Source organism: Saimiri boliviensis, chromosome X (genome assembly GCF_048565385.1).
Source record: "Saimiri boliviensis isolate mSaiBol1 chromosome X, mSaiBol1.pri, whole genome shotgun sequence".
In the NCBI taxonomy this organism is placed as follows: Eukaryota; Metazoa; Chordata; class Mammalia; order Primates; family Cebidae; genus Saimiri; species Saimiri boliviensis.
The window spans coordinates 44016455-44027446 of NC_133470.1; positions in this window are offsets into that span (position 1 = coordinate 44016455).

Consider the following 10992-nt stretch of genomic DNA (forward strand, 5'->3'; position numbering starts at 1 on the left):
ACTTTGTGGGTAGGTTTGTATAGACCTGTTCACTATGGAACACGCTGATTTTACAGCTAGGGGCTTGGGGAAAACAGAGGGGAATGTTTTTAAAAGGCTTTGTATTTTGTGGCTATTGCATCTGGGTGTATGATAAAAACTGATGTAAAATGGTATATGCTTCATTTCATTGACGTTAGACAGAACATCCTGATAGGGAAAGCTGCAAAGAAAAAAAAAACAGTGTTAGTGGATCAAAGTTCCCTTGCTTTTTGCTGCCTGTGGGTGGATTGCAATTTAAACTCTTTGAGGATTGGAAACAGAACCATAACCACTGATTTTTGCCCATTGGAGCCTAAGAAGGGAGAGAACATAAAAAGGGAGGCGATCTCCAGGTAGAAACATACTTCTGGGAGTTTTCAAAAACAGCTTTTAGTTTGCTAATGTGCTCTTGCTGCCATGAACTGCCTGACCCATAGAGGCTGATGGTTTTCAGCCTGCTGTGCATATATTTGAGTGGGTCTATTTGGCCTCTAAAATGAACAAGATAAAAGGGACTTTTAGAAAAGCCTTGTCACTTGGTCTTGGAACACAGCTGTCTGGCTCTTCCTTATATTGGCTTTGCTGTTACTGAAGGAAAAATCCCGGATTCATAGATCTTAATTGCCTGTGCTTGCCTGTGAGCTGAGACTTGATGCTGTCTTCCGCAGCTGTTTCAGCCTTGCCATGAGCTGTGCGGAACTGAAGGCTCATGTCAAATAACAGACTCAGATTCTGAACCATTGCCCATTTAAGACGGCCTCTGTGGGGCTATAAACAACGAAAATACGGACGCTGACCGGACTGTCTGGGTCGCTAAAAATGCCAACAGGAAAGGGTGTGTTCTCATGAGACCATCTAAAATTGGGTGGCTGAATGGCTCTAGATTTCTGATACAGAGACGAATTGCATTCCTAACTTGTGAGTTCTCATGAAATCTTCAGGTCAGGGAAGGACGCATCACAGGGAATATGACCCTTTCATCCACTCCACACAGATCAGACCAGCCCCTTCTTTGAGATGTCTCATTGCTGTTGACTTGTTGGATTCAGCTTTCAGGATTAGATGCAGTTTGTGCCAATGGACTGATAGCCTGACTCTATTTCCCTTACCTTTCTTTTCTTCTTTCTTTTTTTTTTTTTTTTTGAGACAAGGTCTCACTTTGTCACCCAGGATGGAGTGCAATGGCACAATCATGGCTCACTGCAGCTTCAACCTCCTGGGCTTAGGTGATCCTCCTACCTCAGCCTCCCAAGTCGCTAGGACTACAGGCTTGTGCCACCCAGCTAATATATATATATTTATTTTATATTATTTTTAGAGATGGGGTTTTGCCATGTTTCCCAGGTTGATCTTAAACTCCTGAGCTCAAGCAATCTGCCCCCCTCCGCCTCCCAAAGTGTGGGGATTACATGCTTGAGCCACCAAGCCTGACCTGCTTCCCTTTCTCCTGGTGCACACATCTTCATATCTTAGTAAAACAGTTTGATTATTCAATGCAGCTGTCCCCAGCAGGAGATTGATTTTTTTCTCCCTAGGCTGCTCACTGGGTAAATGATGAGGAAGAAAGGAATGGGAGGTTAATGGAACCCATTTGGAAAACATTTGCAAGTTCGCGATTCTTCCTGACCAATTGCTGGACATGATGTGTCTTTCTGGTTAAACTGCATAAAAATATCTTCCTGGGAAAATATTTATTTCCTTCTAGCATATAACCCTTCCAGACAAATGGTCTGGATAAGAGTAAAATGATTGGGAAATATGAAGTCATGATTACTGGATGAGACACACTGATTTTGTAACAATGGAGAAAAGAGAAAAACCCGGGGAAGTGCAGGGGTGTAGAGAGAGTATTCATGATCTTTGTTTTTACAAAACTGCTCCTGGCAGCTTTCCCCTCTTCCTGTAGAATAATGCCCCATGTTTCATTTCCAATCTGCTGTGAGTGCTTTGAATGTAAATTGGCTGCTGAGCCTCTGATCACCCCGCACAGCACTGACTTTGACACAGCAGTGTGGCATCAGCTCGTATGCTTTGCCGGCAGAACACCTGCAGATGCCATCCACATGTGTGAACTAATGTCATGGATAAGCAAAACTGAGGGAACCTGACTACCTCTGGGTAGTCCCTTGAAACCAAGGACTAAACTGAATTATTTGGATTAGACTCAATGGGAGTTTCCCTCATGGGAGGCCACACTCAGAAGCCTGTTAACCTGCCCTGGCTGACTAATGTATGCCCTGCTCGGGGTACCTGAACAATTGTAAACTCTTGGTTTCCAGGGCTATCACACGTTCCCTCTGGGATTGTACTTGCGTGTGCACCCTACCTGTCCCAACACTGCTTCAGCCCGGAAGATGTTGACATCAGCTTCAGTTTACTGGCCAGAGTGGTGCTGAGTCTGAATTGATGTGGCAGGCTGGGCAAAAAGGGGTTAACACAGAAATTTAAGGAAGAAGCCACCTGACTTTAGAAGATGAAATTTTGTGGTTAATGGAATTTGGTGTGTGTGTGTGTGTGTGTGTGTGTGTGTGTGTGTGTGTGTTAAGACAGTGTCTCACTCTGTTGTCCAGGCTGTAGTGCAGTGGCATGATCTTGGCTTACTGCAACCTCTGTCTCCTGGGTTCAAGCAATTCTCCTACTTCAGCCTCCCAAGTAGCTGGGATTATAGGCGCCCACCACCATGCCCAGCTAATTTTTGCATTTTTAGTAGAGACAGGATTTCGCCTTGTTGGCCAGGCTGATCTCGAACTCCTGACCTCAGTCGATCTACCCGCCTCAGCCCAAAGTGCTGAGATTACCGTGCCCGGCGCCCAGCTTAATTTTTTAAAAATGTTTTGCTAGAAATGGAGGGTATATTAGGGTTCTCTTAGAGGGACAGAACTAATAGGATACACACACACACACACACACACACACACACACACACACACACACACACACATATGCTGTCTGCAAGCTGAGGAGCAAGGAAAGCTAGTCCGAGTCCCAAAACTGAAGAACTTGGAGTCCAGTTCCGGAAGCATCCAGCACCGGAGAAAGATGGAGGGTAGGAGTCTAGGCCCATCTCACTCTTTTCTCAGTTTTCTGCCTGCTTTATATTTGAAGGAAGCTGATTAGATTGTGCTCACCAGATTAAGGGTGGATGTGCCTTCTCCAGCCCACTGACTCAAATGTTCATCTGTTTTGGGCAACACCCACACAGACACACCCAGGATTAGTACTTTGTATCCCTCAATCTACTGAATCCAATCAAGTTGACACTCAGTATTAACCATCACAGGAGGTCTCACTATGTTGTCCAGCGTGGTCGCCTGGGCTCAAGCAGTCCTGCTGCCTTGGCTTCCCAAAGTGCTGGGATTACAGGTGTGAGTCATTGTGCCCCACCTGGTACTTGTTTTAACTGGCTAAATCCAGGACCCCTGGAGGGTATAAGTGAGGTTTAATTTGCAGAGTGGTCTCACCCAACTGCATGGGGTCCTACTGATAATTTTGCTGGGAAGATGCCAGGGCCAAGGGGTGGACTAAGCAGAAGGGGGTTAACATGGCAATCCTGGAACTAGTATTTTTTGGAAGTCCTGCTTACAAGGTTGGCCCTTGGCTGGCAGCTGGGAACTTGGATTTTGAGAGTATTCCCAGCATTCCAGAACTGATAAGGATGGCTTGCTGTTCCTAACCTGTTATGCAGACAGTGGTTTCTGCTGATCACTGGCTTTCATTCTGGGAGCCTGGAATTTTGGCAAGCACTAGGTAGAGGGTGCCTAATGATCAGCCCCCAATGAAACCCTTGGACACCAAACCTCTAATGGGCTTCCCTGGGCAGAAGCATCACACCTGTGTTGCTGGGCTTTCGTTGCTAGAAGGATGGCTCCGTGCAAGCCTCCTGGGAGTGGGAGACAGCATCTGTGTACAGCATCCTTCACACTCTGCCTGTGTCTTTTTACCTTAATGATTCTGTCACGTATCCTTTTGCTGTCATAAACCTTAGCTGTGAGGACAATTATATGCTATGCTTAGTGCTATTGAGTTCTTCAGGCAAGTCACTGCATGTGGGGGGTGGTCCTGGGACCCCCCCAACAGAATGGGATAAAATAAATGAATAATTATGAGATATTCCAATTCTATCATCCTTGCATCTTTGAGGACATATAGTTTTGTTGTGAAAGAAATGAAATAGAGGCCAGGTATGGTGGCTTATGCCTGTAATCCCTGCACTTTGAGAGGCCGAGGTGGGTGGATCACCCCTGAGGTCAGGAGTTTGAGACCATCCTAGCCAACATGATGAAACCTCATCTCTACTAAAAATATAAAAAAGTAGCCGGGTGTGGTGGTGGGCACCTGTAATCTCAGCTACTCATTAGGCTGAGGCAGGAGAATCGCTTGAGCCCAGTAGGCAGAGGTTGCAGTGAGCCGAGATTGAGCCACTGCACTCCGGCCTAGGCAACAGAGGGAGACTCTGTCTCAGAAAAAATAAATGGAATACGGATACAGTGTAGAAAAGCTTAAGAAAAAAAACCCCTATATTCCTGAATTTGAATTGGAGATATCAATATTATCTCACAAGAGTTTAATTTTTTAAAAATTAAAAAATTAATTTTAAAAAAATTAAACTCTTGCACACACACACACACACACACACACACACTCTTTATAGCTCTGTCTGTTGAAGAGGCCTACAAACAATGACCAATACAGCAGTAATGAGCAACCCTGGCAGCCAAATTGTGACCTTGACATTCCATTTCCCATGAAAAGGAATCAGTACCAAGTCTGGTACTGGAAATGTACAAGATGATCCTGGAATCTTGTCATAAGAGCAGATAGTGAGAAAGCTGTTAATATCTACCACAGTCAAGTCAAAAGGATGTGGGCACCAAACTCCAGGAGTCTCCCACAGGCCGCAGAAGAGACAGTTTGAGCTTCAAGAAGATAATAATTGCAACTTGACTGAAACCTCCCTAATATGTTTAAATTCTTTAGTTTACAATGTTCTTTTAAAAAAATAGTTACCTTTGGAGAATGATAGGAAACCAAATCATTTTCTTGAAAACTGATAAAGGGACAAAGAATAAAGCATTTATGTTGCCTTTCCTAAATAAACTGTAACGTCAATAAGCAAATGATAGATGAACAAAAGCATCTCTATAAAAGTGTTGCAATTAATAAAAAGGGTTGTTGAAATGTGTATATCATCATTTTGTAACCAGTAATGAATTTCATGGATATTCTAGGCATTGGAGCATCTCAGTTGCTAACATCACAAGAGTGACAGCCAGACATTCTGTGCCCCTGATGAGAGCACATACCACCACCTGTAGTCTTGCTAAAGGAATTAAGCCTGAACCAGATCTGGTCCCTGCATTCACCTGCCAATTTGCAGGAAACATGGGGTACAGAGAAATATATTGCCATGCACGTGCAATCACCCAAATCCAGGTTGTGAAAAATCCAGATTTGAGTGAGGACCTTCAAAGTAAAAGAGATTCAAAAATATAATCTTTTTTTCATGATTAAGACTAACCTATAATGTTTGAGGATGTACACTTGGGTGATATAATTATAAAGAAATGCAAGGAAGTAATTACTATAAAGTTGAGGTCATGGTTGGTGAGTTGAAATTGGATGGGGCTTCTGGGATGGCTGGCAAAGTTCTTTCTTGAAATGGGTGGTTGTTACAAAGGTGTGTGCCTTTTAAGAACCAGTTAAGCTATACCTTGGTGTTATATGGTTTTATGTAGCTATATTTTATTTTACTTTAATAAAAATAAAGTCCTGAGCTATTACTGGTTTCTTCCTTATAGTAGAAAATATTTATTTCAAATGCCCAGTCATGGCTGGGCGCAGTGGCTCACACCTGTAATCCCAGCACTTTGGGAGGCTGAGGCGGGTGGATCATTTGAGGTCAGGAGTCCAAGACCAGCCTGGCCAACATGGTGAAACCCTGTCTCTACTAAAAATACAAAAATTAGCTGGGTGTGGTGGTGGGTGACTGTAATCCCAGCTACTCAGGAGGCTTAGGCAAGAGAATTGCTTGAGCCCGGGAGTAGGAGTTTGCAGTGAGCAGAGATTGCACCATTGCACTCCAGCCTGAGCAACAAAGCAAGACTCCATCTCAAAAAAACAACAGGGCTGGGCGCAATGGCTCACGCCTATAATCCCAGCACTTTGGAGGCAGAGGTGAGTGGATTGCCTGAGCTCAGAAGTTTGAGACCAGCCTGGGCAACATGGTGAAACCCTGCCTCTACTAAAAACACAAAAAATTAGCCAGGTGTGGTGGTGTGCACCTGTAGTCCCAGCTACTCGGGAGGCTGAGGCAGAATTGCTTGAACTGGGGAAGCGGAGATTGCAGTGAGCCGAGATTATGCCACTGCACTCCAGCCTGGGCAACAGAGCAAGACTCTGTCTCAAAAACAACAGCAACAACCAACCCAAATGCCCAGTCATTATCCATTTAGATTTAATTTTATGTGTATGTTGCATGAGTCACTGCCTGATATTGTTTTATTCCTAGTTTGAGATTTCTGTTCTAAAGTGAGGGAACTTCATTATTTGCCTTTAGTCTAGAACATTGCTGGTAAATTCTCTATACAGTATTCTTTGTCGAAAAATATCTTTGCATTGACTGATAAGAATTTTCATACTTATTTTTAAGGTGAAGTAAGTGAAAATGAAACAACTTTTCAATATTCTCATGTCTAAAAAGAGGAAGAGCTGGAATTGAAACTGTCATTAATTCTACCCAGAATGTCATTGGTATTTCCAGTATTTCATCATGACTAAAATCTAGAGTTAATTTTCACTGAACTTTGTATACTGTATGGTATGTAGCATAGTGGCCTATATAAAATTTGCCAGGCAAATATATCTTAGGCAAGTTTCAGTTAGGTTGCAATTATTATCTTCTTCAAGCTCAAATTGTCTCATCTGTGGCCTGTGAGAGACTTCTGGAGTTGGCTCCTACATGTTTTTGACTTGACCCTAATAGGTTTAAATTTTAAACATTTTAATTGTGGTAAGATATACACAACATAAAATTTACCATCTTAACCATTTTTAAGTATACAGTTCAGTAGTATTAAGCATGTTCACATTGTTGTGCAACCAATCTCGAGAACTTTTTTGTTTTGCAAAACTGAAACTCTGTACCCCTTAACAACTCTTCATTTCCCCTCCCCAGCCGCTGGCACCACCATTCTACTTTCTGTCTCCATAAATTTGACTACTTTAGGTACTTCATACAAGCGGAACCATACAGTAGTTGTCTTTCTGTGACTTGCTTATTTCTTTTAGCATAATTGTCCTAAAGGTTCATCCCAGTACAATTAAAAAAAAATTTTTTTTTGAGACGGAGTCTCAATTGCTCTATTGCACAGGCTGGAGTGCAATGATAGGATCTTGGCTCACTGCAACCTCCGCCTCCCCGGCTCAAGCCATTCTGCCTCAGTCTCCCAAGTAGCTGGGATTCCAGGTTCCTGCAACCACGCCCAGCTAATTTTTGTATATTTAGTAGAGACGGGGTTTTACCATGTTGGCCACACTGGTCTTGAATTTTTGACCTCAGGTGATCCACCTGCCTCCTCCTCTGAAAGTGCTGGGATTACAAGCATGAGCCACCTCGACTGGCCTCAGTTTTCCTTCTTTCTCTTTTTGAGACACAGTCTTGCTCTTGTTGCCCAGGCTGGAATACAATGGCTTGATCTCGGCTCACCGCAACCTCTGCTTTCTGGGTTCAAGCAATTCTCCTGCCTCAGCTTCCTGAGTAGCTGGGATTACAGGTGCCTGCCACCATGCCTGGCTATTTTTTTTGTATTTTTAGTAGAAGACGGGCTTTGGTCAGGCTAGTCACAAACTCCTGACCTCAGGCGATCCACCTGCCTCGGCCTCCCAAAGTGCTGGGATTACAGGCGTGAGCCACTGTGCCCAGCCTGGCCTCAATTTTCTTTCTTTCTTTTCTTTTTCTTTTCTTTTCTTTTTTTCTTTCTTTCTTTTTTTTTTTTTTAAAGATAGTCTCATTATGTTTCCCAGGCTAGTCCCCAACTCCTGGCCTCAAGTGATCCTCCTGCCTCAGCCTCAGAAGTAATTGAAATTACAGGCACGAGCCACCACGCCTGGCCGCAAACAATTTTATGGTGCCACTTTTGGGAAGAAAAGAGGCCCTGCTTTCCTGGAACCACAGTTCCACAGACGGTGGAGGAGGGTTCCCCTCCCTCAGAGTTGTGGCTCCTGTAAGGTACCATTTGGCCACTGCCACTGCTACCATGAGATTGCTTAGAGGCCGGGACACAGGAGACAAGAGAAAGTAAAATAGTGGGGGATTTTCTTTTCTTTTTTTTTTTTTTTTTGAGACGGAGTTTCACTCGTTACCCAGGCTGGAGTGCAATGGCGCGATCTCGACTCACCGCAACCTCCGCCTCCTGGGGTCAGGCAATTCTCCTGCCTCAGCCTCCTGAGTAGCTGGGATTACAGGCACGCGCCACCATGCCCAGCTAATTTTTTGTATTTTTAGTAGAGACAGGGTTTCAACATGTTGACCAGGATGGTCTCGATCTCTTGACCTCGTGATCCACCCGCCTCGGCCTCCCAAAGTGCTGGGATTACAGGCGTGAGCCACCGCGCCCGGTGGGATTTTCATACTCTCTCTGAGCCCCAGGAGTTCTCTCTCCTATTTCTCAAGCCCGAACTAGAGGGCTTCCCTAGATCTCTGTCTGCACAACAGTGCTCACTTCTGAACTTCAATCTGCCTTAAGTTCAGGCTGGAGAATACTAGAGGCGGAAAAAAAGGTGAATCCTACATTTCCGTGCTACTGCAAACGTCAGTCTTCTTCCTCAGTCCTCCTGCTATTTACTTTTCAAAGCCCTAAAATAGCTGCTTCTGGTACTTTGTCCAGATTCTACACCTGAATGAAATCTGTGAAGTTGGCCAGGCACAGTGGCTCACACCTGTAATCCCAGCACTTTGGGAAGCCGAGGCAGGTGGATCACAAGGTCAGGAGTTCAAGACCATTCTGGCCAACATGGTGAAACCCCGTCTCTACTAAAAAAAAAAAAAAAAAAAAAAAAAAAAAAAAAGAAAGAAAGAAAGAAAGAAATCTGTGAAGTCTGTCTCCCCTGCAAGGTTCGGCCAATGATGTCTCTGCTCAGATATTTTCTCTTGTTTTGTATCCTTAAGGCTGGCTTTCTAGGGGGTCATCCCCTGTCTGTACAGCTTGGTGTTCAACCAAAGTATTATCAGAGGTTGTGTTCAGTCATGTTAAGCCATCTTTGACTTGCTTTACTCCTAAGGAGCACATTCAAACCTCAGGCCTTTTACAAGCCCAACCTGGCTTTTACTTTCAACCAGGCTTGCTTGTATCTCCTTCGTGCATCCACTGGCTCAGTATGTCACGGATATGGGGGTGGTTTCGGTCTGCTCCAATCTCTGCTACCCATGTCTCCAGTCTGCTGAATATAGAGGGAGACTTTGTCAAGTCCCTTGTGGATAGCTTACCTTCCAGATCCCCATGTTCAATTCCCAACAGCTCAGTCCATCGCTTGCCCCAAGAAGGCTGTAAGGTGAAGCTAAGGGTGGTGCTGGCCCTCTCCATTGCATGCTGTGGAGAGAGCCCAAATCCTGTTAGCTATCTCCAGCAGTGGCAGTGAAGCCTGTTGTTTTCACAGCCTCCCTTTCCCTGGGAGGCCACCGACAGAACTGGAGGAAGGATGGGACCCACACTGGGAAAAATCCACCATAGACAACACTGTTCTGAGCCAAAGTTGAGTTGTTTTGATGGATAAAACACCTCTCAGTTTGTACTTACGCATTCAGTTGAATTCCAGAATATGGAAAGGGTTGCTTTTAACACTTTTTGCCAGCTTTTGGAGTTGCTTTCCAGGGAGAGGACTTGCCAACCTCCTTACTCCATGCCAGGAGCACAATCTGCCTTATGTTTTTTCTTTTCTTTTTATTAAAAAAAAATATTTTTTTTTTAGAGATGGGGTCTCACCATGTTGCCCAGGCTGGTCTGGAACTGCTGGGCTCAAGTAATCCATCTGCCTCAGCCTCCCAAAATGCTGGGATTACAGGCATGAGCCACTGCACCCAGCCATGCCTTCTATTTTATACAAGCAAAAAGAATAGAAGAAAGCAGCTTACCTGCTACCAGCCCCAAACCTCACTTTAAAATCAAGTCAGTCCACATGGCCAAGGATGCTTGTCTCTTCAGAGACATCCTCAAAATGAAACATCTGCTGCCTACTAGCAGCATAATGAGGACTCCAAACTTTCCCATCAACCACATGCTCTCCCAGAATACAACTACACTCTACCATTATCTTCCTCTATATTCCAGAGCTGAATTCCCATGACCTTTAACCTCCAGTCACTTCCCCAAATTGAATGTGTATGGCAACAGTGATCTATATAACCAGACCTAACATGCTTACAAAACATCTCCCACTTTTTCATTTTCAACCCCTCCATTGCAAGTATTCCCATCCTAAAGCTTGGATATAGCTTTATTTTATTCGTATATCCAATATGAGATCCTCTTTCATTACTATGTGAGTTAAATCATTTATATTCAGTTTGAGTTTTTGGTCTTGTCTCTAGAGCAATGAGTCTTTTTTTTTTTTTTTTTTAATGGGGCAGCGTCTCGCTCTGTCGCTGAGGCTAGAGTGCAGTGGCACGGTCTTGGCTCACTGCAACCTCCGCCTCCTGGGTTCGAGCAATTCTCCAGCCTCAGCATCCCGAGTTGCTGGGATCACAGACACATGCCACCACACCTGGTGAATTTTTGTATTTTTAATAGAGATGGGGTTTCACCATGTTGGCCAGGCTAGTCTTGAACTCCTGACCTCAGGTGATCTGTCTGCCTTTGCCTCCCAAAGTACTGGGATTACAGGTGTGAGCCACCGTGCCAGGCCAAGCAGTGGGTCTTAACAGGGGGCAGTTCCCCCCCCCTGCCCTCCCCCAAGGGACATTCAGCAATGTCTGCA